Source organism: Halyomorpha halys, unplaced genomic scaffold, assembly GCF_000696795.3.
Source record: "Halyomorpha halys isolate HHAL.00 unplaced genomic scaffold, Hhal_1.1 Scaffold3.1, whole genome shotgun sequence".
Lineage (NCBI taxonomy): Eukaryota > Metazoa > Arthropoda > Insecta > Hemiptera > Pentatomidae > Halyomorpha > Halyomorpha halys.
Window position 1 is genome coordinate 205,919 of NW_027115249.1, and position 8,756 is coordinate 214,674.

The window sequence follows — 8,756 nt, forward strand, 5'->3', positions numbered from 1 at the left end:
TGATCAAGTGCGCTAAAGCCGCAAACACTCAACTTTTATTGAAATTTAAAAGTATATTATATAATACATTCAGTAAATTTGATCTTAGTTAAAATGGACTTTTACATTAGCTGGTCTCGTAGCCATCTCCTTTTCAGGCGCCTCGGAGGATTGTCAGGAATGGAAGAGGAAGCATGGCTAGAAACTAGCAAGGTTTAGGTGGTTATGAAGTTTATAATGGAAGGAATGATATCTGGTTCGGGCTAGATCGATTACATAGGGAACATCAAGGTCTTTATAGATTTTATTTGTGACTAAGTGGAGCCCCAAAGCTAAACTCTGTATGGCCAGATACGTCTTATTATTGTCACGTAGATCAGTCTTTTGCAATGGATTGGAAGTTTAGACCGTTTGTCTAGTAAGTGCTGTAATTGTCGAAATACACGTGCAGTTTCCTGTCTTTCTAGTCTTGTGTGAAGATTTCTTGTAAGTCGTTTGTCCAGTTGTAGCCCAAGGTAGCGGATCTGTTCGACAGGTGTAAGTGGGATAAAGAGTAAAAATGATTTGATGAGATTTTTTTTTTATCATCCAGTTTTGACACCAAAAAAGTCATTTATTAAACCCTAAGTTTTGATTACTTTAATGCAAATTGTGTATAATTACTAGTGTAAATAGATCAGTCTGCCAGTTGTATGGAATACAAAATAGTAAACGTTAAATTAAATTAATTTTCAATTCGGAGGACTATATCTTTAAAAAAATCAACATTAGAAAACAGAGAGAGCATCATTTAAAGTACAGAAACTTTCCTGAAATATGAGCTCTAATAGAGCTATTTTTGTTCAATGCTTCCCGAGATATAGTATTTTAAAAAGCAACAATTAGTTAGCAACATTAGGGGTATTCATGATGTTGTGTTAAATGTTATATGTTTTACCATGTTAAATGTTATAACTATAGGATTGTGAGCAGCCCTATTTGAAGTCATGTTAAACGTTAAATACATAAGAGCCCCTAGCGGATTTTCTCAGCAACTTGTTGTATAAGCCTTTATGTTTATAACCTTCCTTCCAGACCCTCATGTTATTGTTTACTTCAGTTTTGATTTAAGTAATTAATTAAAACATGCCTAGAGTGAGTGAAAAGTGGAATTTGTGTGAAAGTTTAGCTTATGAGTGTCTTATTGATCTTCAAACTTGTGAAGAAGAGAATGAAGATGAGCTAATTGACAACTGTATTGAAAGTCACAACAACTAATATGGCGGCGATCTCAACTGGTCTATTGTGTGACGTCATTCTCGATTTAACTGACCAAGTAACAGACTCTCAGCCATGTTAAATGTTATTTCGTTTTACCACGGCAAAAGAAGGCAATTTTTTTCGATTTAACACGAGTTTTTCCATTTAACACGCTTTAACATAGATCATGAATTCCCCTATTATTAGAAAACTCAAAAACCATTTGACGTACAAATGTCTATATTATCACTCAAATTGAAACTAATTTAATGGACTATTAAGTAGCTTATTACCTTTACCTTCGTAGGAATAGTAGTTCCAATCGTTTTGTAATACATTTTAGATTTTCTCAAAAGCGACTCTATCGATTTTGATTAAGCTGAGTACTTCGAGGTATCCTTACGTATTCTATTATACCAGATAGGCCTTATGTTCCCTGAAATAGTATAACAGGGCTTGAATAATGAATTTCAAATAATCTTCCTCTAAAAGTCATTTAATTTATTTGTAATTATTTGAATCAAATAAATAGTTCTCATTGTTATCTATAATAAACATTAATCCAGGGACGTCCTCTTTTCCGTTTTTTATCTTGTTTGCCATAAACCATCTTTTTGGGTAACCTTTCATCTATGTATCTCAATGTGTCCTAACTATCTTATTCTTGCTCTTTTAACTATTTAAGTCACGATGTGTTCCCCGAACAGATTATCAGTCCCTCATTCCTTTTTCTTCTCCAAACTCCATTCTCCGGGACTCCTCCTCATATCCTTCTCAATTCCTTTCTCTTCCATGAGGTTAGGATACAACTTCCAAGGAACTAAGAATTTAGGATACAATGAACAAGTCATTTCGTTTTGCCCTGATGAAGGTCTGAAATTCTGGTCGAAACGTTGGCACTGATAAGTTTTTACTTATTTGTGTTCTTCAATAATCGCACCCTCAAACATCTTCTCATTTATTTTGAGATTACATTTCTTTACTTGACACGTTTAGTCTTTATATAAGATTTATACAAAGATATAGTGTTTTATAAACACGAGTGGCATTTCCTTCTGTTTGAGGAAAGATGGGATCAAAATAACCCATCGTAAAGTAAGCAATACATGGACAGGTGCCAGAGCGGCAAATGGGAACTGCAGGAGTAGCGAAGGGTTTATATAGGTGTATTCAATGTTTATTAGCAATTTTGTTTTTTTTATACATGTTTTTTATTGCATAAATACATAATTTAGTTACTGTATTTACCATTTTGTTTACCATATTGCATTTTACATAACTCCTCTCTTTTACATTAAAACAAACCAAAGGAAAAAGGTTCTTTTGTGTTTAAATCTACGGGTTGTAATTTCGTATTTCTGTGTTTAGAGGGTTTAAGGGCAAGACTGAAAGAAATCATGTGTCAATTTATATTACGGTAGAATCATAAGTAAATTCCGTAATTGTATTAGACATTTATTTTTCTCTCATTAAATAATAAAAAATTATTAATTTATTATGTAATCACTACTATTATCTATGAATTTCTTCCATCTTCCTTGCTGTTTATCAATTCCTCCTTGTAAAATTTGGTTGGTTTGTAATGGAGAGGTTTCCGACAGCTGTCCTTGCTCTTCAGAATTGAAGGTTTTTCAATTCACTGTTGGATGATGGTGGTCACTGACTATAGCTCAGGAGAAGAAATTACAGGTGTGGAAAAATAATATTGGAAGAAGCATTGTGAATTTGAGGAAAAGAGATCGAATAAAAAATGCTTGGATCCAGAAAGAAAAAGTGCTCACTGACACACTGAAGATGAAAAGATTGAGCAAATGGAAATGGGCAGAGCATCTCCTTCGATGCGAAGAAAAACAGAACGTCAAAAGAAAAGATAGAGCGATATGTTCAAGAGGATGGCAGGACCCCTCTGGTAGAGAGCTGGGACAGGGGTCAGGGTGGTCTGGAAAAGAAATGGAAAGAACTCGCCTCCCAAGGCTGGTCACTCCGGGAAGTGCTGACTAAAACTCCGGAAAAGGAAGGCCTATGCAGGAACGGATTCAGAAAAATGGAAAGAAAATTGATAGAAGTTAATGTTTTGTCTACTATTTTATATATATATGAATTTATTTATATTTTTTCTCTCCATCTTTTTTAAATGTTTATATTGCATTTTGTAATAATTTTAATTTATTGCATAAATAAAGGGCTATTTTTGTCATTTCATTTTAAAGGTTAAAAAAAAAAAAACAGTTTAATGTAACGCGTATGACAGAAAACAGTTGACAAAAGACTAAATTAAGCCTCGCCTTCATGGTGATAACAAAAACTAGTTGTCATGGTAACCGATAGCGGGTAACTCATACATCGGAACAATACTTCGCTCCTACTTAGCTCCTTCCGAACTTACTAATCACTCGACCTAACATATATAATCCAGCACGGTGTCTCAGTTATTTCAGAGTGTATGTTACATATTCTAGTATAATATAAATAGTTATTAATGATTCTGAGGCATTTGTTTTGGAACACTTTTCTAAGTGTATTTTTTTTTTTTTTTTTTGAACTTAGTACCATTTATATAGTATCTCTTAATTTCTTATTATTGGATAATTTTGATTTTTTAAAATTAAAATATGAATATATTTTATTTTTCGAATTGATGTGGTGTTTGAAATGATAGTTCGCCATTTGACTGTTTTGGCAAAAGGGACAGATTATTAAGTAATATACTAATAGTTAAATAGTATTATTTAACTTTCTGGTCGATGGAAGTATGGGCCGTCGGTTTATGAAAATGATGGCTTTAGTTTTATCAATATTTAAAACTAGTTCCCATTTTGTAACGTATTTAGATAATTTTTTGAAGGCATTTATTAGATTTTTGTTAGCAATGAATGGATGTGTTAATACAATAATTATATTCGATTTTGTTGTTTCTCTTTTTCAAAATTAGTATACTTAGATTGATAAAGAGAGGGAACAAAGTTTTGAGTCAACTACCTTGAATCGTTTAAATTATTAAATTTGAGGCCCTGAATTTTATCTTTTATTTGTTCCATTTCTGGAGTATACTTTTTTTATACATTACAATTTTTGCTATAAAATTATTGCACAGTAAGGATATATAAAATAAATATGATAAATAAATAAAATTGTCGTTGTAATGCTAAGGTGGTGTATCTGTAAATTTCTAAGAGTCTGCTAGTATCCTATAAAAATATATTTTTCAACCACATTTCGTATGGATATTTTCAATGAACATGATTAAAAAACAAAACAATAACTTCCTTAACGGCAATAAATTTTCACTTTTTTTTTTTTTATCGTCCTCTCCGATTTTACACACCAAAATTTTGCATTCACCTTTGATAATTCCAAATTTATTAAAAAGCTATGTTAAGCCCTAACCCTTCCTCAGTAAAAGGTTTAAATCGGACTTGTAGTTCCTAATATTATGGGAGTGAGTAGGTCAGTGTTAAGGCACTGCTAACTCCATTTTCTGTTTGAGCTTTGAGTTAGCCCTGTGGATTCGGGACTCTTCAGGGTCCATCCAGCCTCATAAAATTGGTACTAGAGATGCGACATCGATAAAATCGTTTCAAAACATAGATGTTCAATACTAAAACATCGATGTTTTTCAATATCGATGTTTTTTTTAAACCATTTCAGTAACATAAAGACTGTTCTAAAGACTACGGATGCTCCGGCCAGTCAGAACTAATTTTCAATCAACCAATAAGATATGGACTCCAAAAAACATAAATGTTTTAAAATATTGTTGCTTGCAATACATTACCCAAAAAACATCGATGTTTTTGAACAACTATTTCAGAAACATAAGGTATGCTCCAACGATCACGCATTCTACGGCCTGTCAGAAGTGGGTTTTGAAACTAAGAATCTGACATCACTACTAACAACATCGATGTTTTTAAAATATCGTTGCTTATAATATATTTCCCAAAATACATCGATGTATTTTGTAGTCGGTGTCGGATTCTTTGTTCCAAAAATCACTTCTGACTGGCAGGAGCATGTGTAGTCGTTGGAACAGACCTTACGTTACTCAAATGGTTGTTCAAAAACATCGATGTTTTTTGGGTAATATATTGTAAGCAACGATATTTAAAACATCGATGTTTTTGTTAGTCCATGGCCCATTCTTTGATTGAAAATTAGTTCTGACTGACCGGAGCATGCGTAGTCGTTGGACAGTCGTGGTAACAGACCTTACGTTATTCTAATGGTTGTTCAAAAACATCGATGTATTGTAAGCAACGATATTTTAATATTGACGATTGATATTTTAAATATCGATGTTTTTTGTAGTCGGTGTCGGATTCTTTGTTCCAAAAATTACTTCTGACAGGCCGTAGAATGCGTGATCGTAAGACACAGACCTTATGTTTCTGAAATTGTTGTTCAAAAACATCGATGTATTTGGGGCAATGTATTGTATGCAACGATATTTTAATATTGAACATTGATATTTCTAAACATCGATGTTTTTTTTTGTCAATTTGCATTCTTTTTTGCAAAAACCACTTCCGACTGGCGGGAGTATACGTGGTCGTTGGGACAGACCTTATGTTACTGGAAAGGTTGTTTAAAAACATCTATGTGTTTTTGGCAAATATTTGTATGCAATGATATTATATTCAGCATAAATATTTTAAAACATCGATGTTTTTCTAGTCGTAATTTATCTTTATTACGTCGTTAGCGTGATGGTTGGAGGTCCTTTATTATCCCACCACATTGTTGATAGGAAATTGTTTATACTGTCAATTTTTTGTTTTCATTTAGTTACTTTTGGAAAAAAAAAAAGAAATGAAAAATTGGGACAAACGTAAAACATCGATGTTGCATCCCTAATTGGTAGCCTTAAATGGGAAAACTCTAGTGGACTAGCCTGTCAGAATCAAAATTCATTTCATCTCCTGGGTCTAGCAGGAGTATTTCCCTACAAAGTACTGGACTCCAGACCCTTCGTGGGTTTTAGCTTCCAAGGATTCCTGAACAAAATAGATTTATGAAATGCAAGCCGTGTTGCTTTTCAAGAAGCATTGCCAATTGGTAAATTCCCTTTGGGACAAGATGTCTTGATCCCAGCATCGGGATTTATTGCCCTGCTTGGCAGCTCTCCAAGTCTTTACTTCTCTATTAGCATTATAAAGCAGGATTACTTATTTAGAAGGCTTCTGTAATTTAATGTCAGGAATGTTTCGAAGTTAAAGCAACAGTTCGGAATGCTCCATCTTATTTTTATTGAAAAAATCACTATTATTTACTCGTATAGACAAATAGCTGGTCTTCAGTTTTGAATGAATCATTAAGTAAAAATTTGTTGCTTAATAAATTATTCTATTAAAACTTTTACACGACCCAAAATTAGACTCGTCTTAGTTCCTACGGTTTTTTATAACCACTGATATTTTATTACCATAAAGAAGTCAGGAGCGAGGTAGCTTAGTGAGTAAAGCGCTGTTATTATCGTACAGATTCGAATCCAACTGTGGCAGATAATTATTTATTCTGTTACTTTAGACTTGAATCAACCCTCTGAGTTCAATAGCTCTACTGGGACTTATCCAGACTCTATGAAGTGGTTAAACTTAACCTGGTGGTCAAGTAGTTGTGAACAAATCATTTCTATACACAACCGTTGTTCAAGAAACAGTACTTATAAATTACTGAATCCCTGACTTAATAGGATTTAGCGGTGCAGTTTTTTTTTTTAAATTATAAAATAGTTAATCCGAAGAATGAAACAGCAGTGGCCCAGAAACCTATTGTAAATAATTATGCTGTCTGCAGCTAGCGCCCTCATTCAGCCTCCACTGGCTTTTAATACGCGGTTGAGAGAAGCCCTAGGATCTTCCGAAGTCCTAGTTTGGGGGGAAGGAGTTATCCAGTCGGAGTTATCCAGGCTGTGTAAATAAATAACATTGTGTTTAAGATATTGTTTTACTTTAAGTTTAATTTTGTTTTTACTTCTATTTCTTATTTTATTATCATTTAATTTTTATATTCGTAAATACATGGAGTTGAGCTTTGAGGCCCTACTAAGCCTTCGAATTCTTCTCGTATCCAATCCTTACAATCTAAAACCCTTCGTAAAATCCTCAATGCTCCTTACTTTGTCACAAATAAAATCATACATAAAGACCATAATGTTCACTGTGTAACCGATCTAGCCCGAACCAGATATCACTCTCTAACCACCAAAACCCACCAGTTTCTAACCTTGCATTCTCCTCCATTCCTGGCGCCTGAAAAGAATATGGCCACGAGACCTTCTAATGTATAATGTCAGAGTGCTACCAATGGTAGGTTCTCTTCACGCCTGTAACAAACCATTTTAACTAAGATCAAATTTACTGAATGTGTTATATAATTTACAGTTATAAATTTCAACAAAGATATTTTTAAAAAAAATTGTAAATATAGTGTGATTGATCCCAATTGTCTATAAATATTTTTTTTTTTAATATTTATTTATTGCTATTTAAAACTTTACATAATAATACATTTAGTAAATCTGATCTAAGTTAGATTGGAGTGTTACAGGCGTGTAGAGAAACTACCCATTGGTAGCACTCTAAGGACATTTTACATTACTAGGTCTCGTGGCCATCTTCTTTTCGTCTATAAATATAAGAAAGAATGCAATATTACACAATAAATAAAAATATTTCATATTTTAAGCAATTTTATTTCATACATATTTGTACTATGTATGGCCAATGAGCTTTAACTTCTATGTTCTATTTTCTGACCAATCTTTTTGCCATATTCTCATTCTTAAGCGTTTATTTCACTATCTTCAATTATTACATTACAGTTATTAAATATTTTCTAAACTTTTCCCGATAAATAGAAAATTTCTCAGTTAAGCGTTTTTATTAAGTAAGTATATTAGTACTATTTTCTCAATTTAGTAACCAAATGTCCTTAATTTAGAGGCTCTAATTTTGAGTTCTGAAAAATATTATTTATTTGGTTCCTGAAGGAAGGAATATTAAAAGTTATTCTGACATCTTTGGCTAACTCAAGAAATCAAGTCGGCGTAGCTTCTAATCAGTCCCGGTTACTGAATGGGACTTCATCAAACTTCGTCAAAGCGTTAACATTTTGCCTAACCACAGCTCTTGTGACTTCTCTGCGGAAAGTCCTGGACTTCCTTGGTTGATGTTAAGCACAAAATTCAATGCCACAAACATGCCTAACTGGAAAATAAGTGCATTATTGTTTTAATTTTTTTTTCTTTAAATATTAATTGTGTTGAACAGATTCGATACTTAGGACTCCATGTTGACAAGAGACTTACTTGGAATCCACACACAAGACTGAAACGACAAGAAACAGCTCGTAGATTCCGATTCCAAATTAACTCACCTTCACTTAATCACAAAAGAGAAACAGACTATATGCCAAACCTGTCATTCCCCATTATCAATAAAGCATATAATTGAAGAATGCCCATCATTGTGTCAAGCCTTCGAAAATAATAAAATTCCACGAACAAGAGAATTGGCCCTTAAAGACTCAGAAGAATC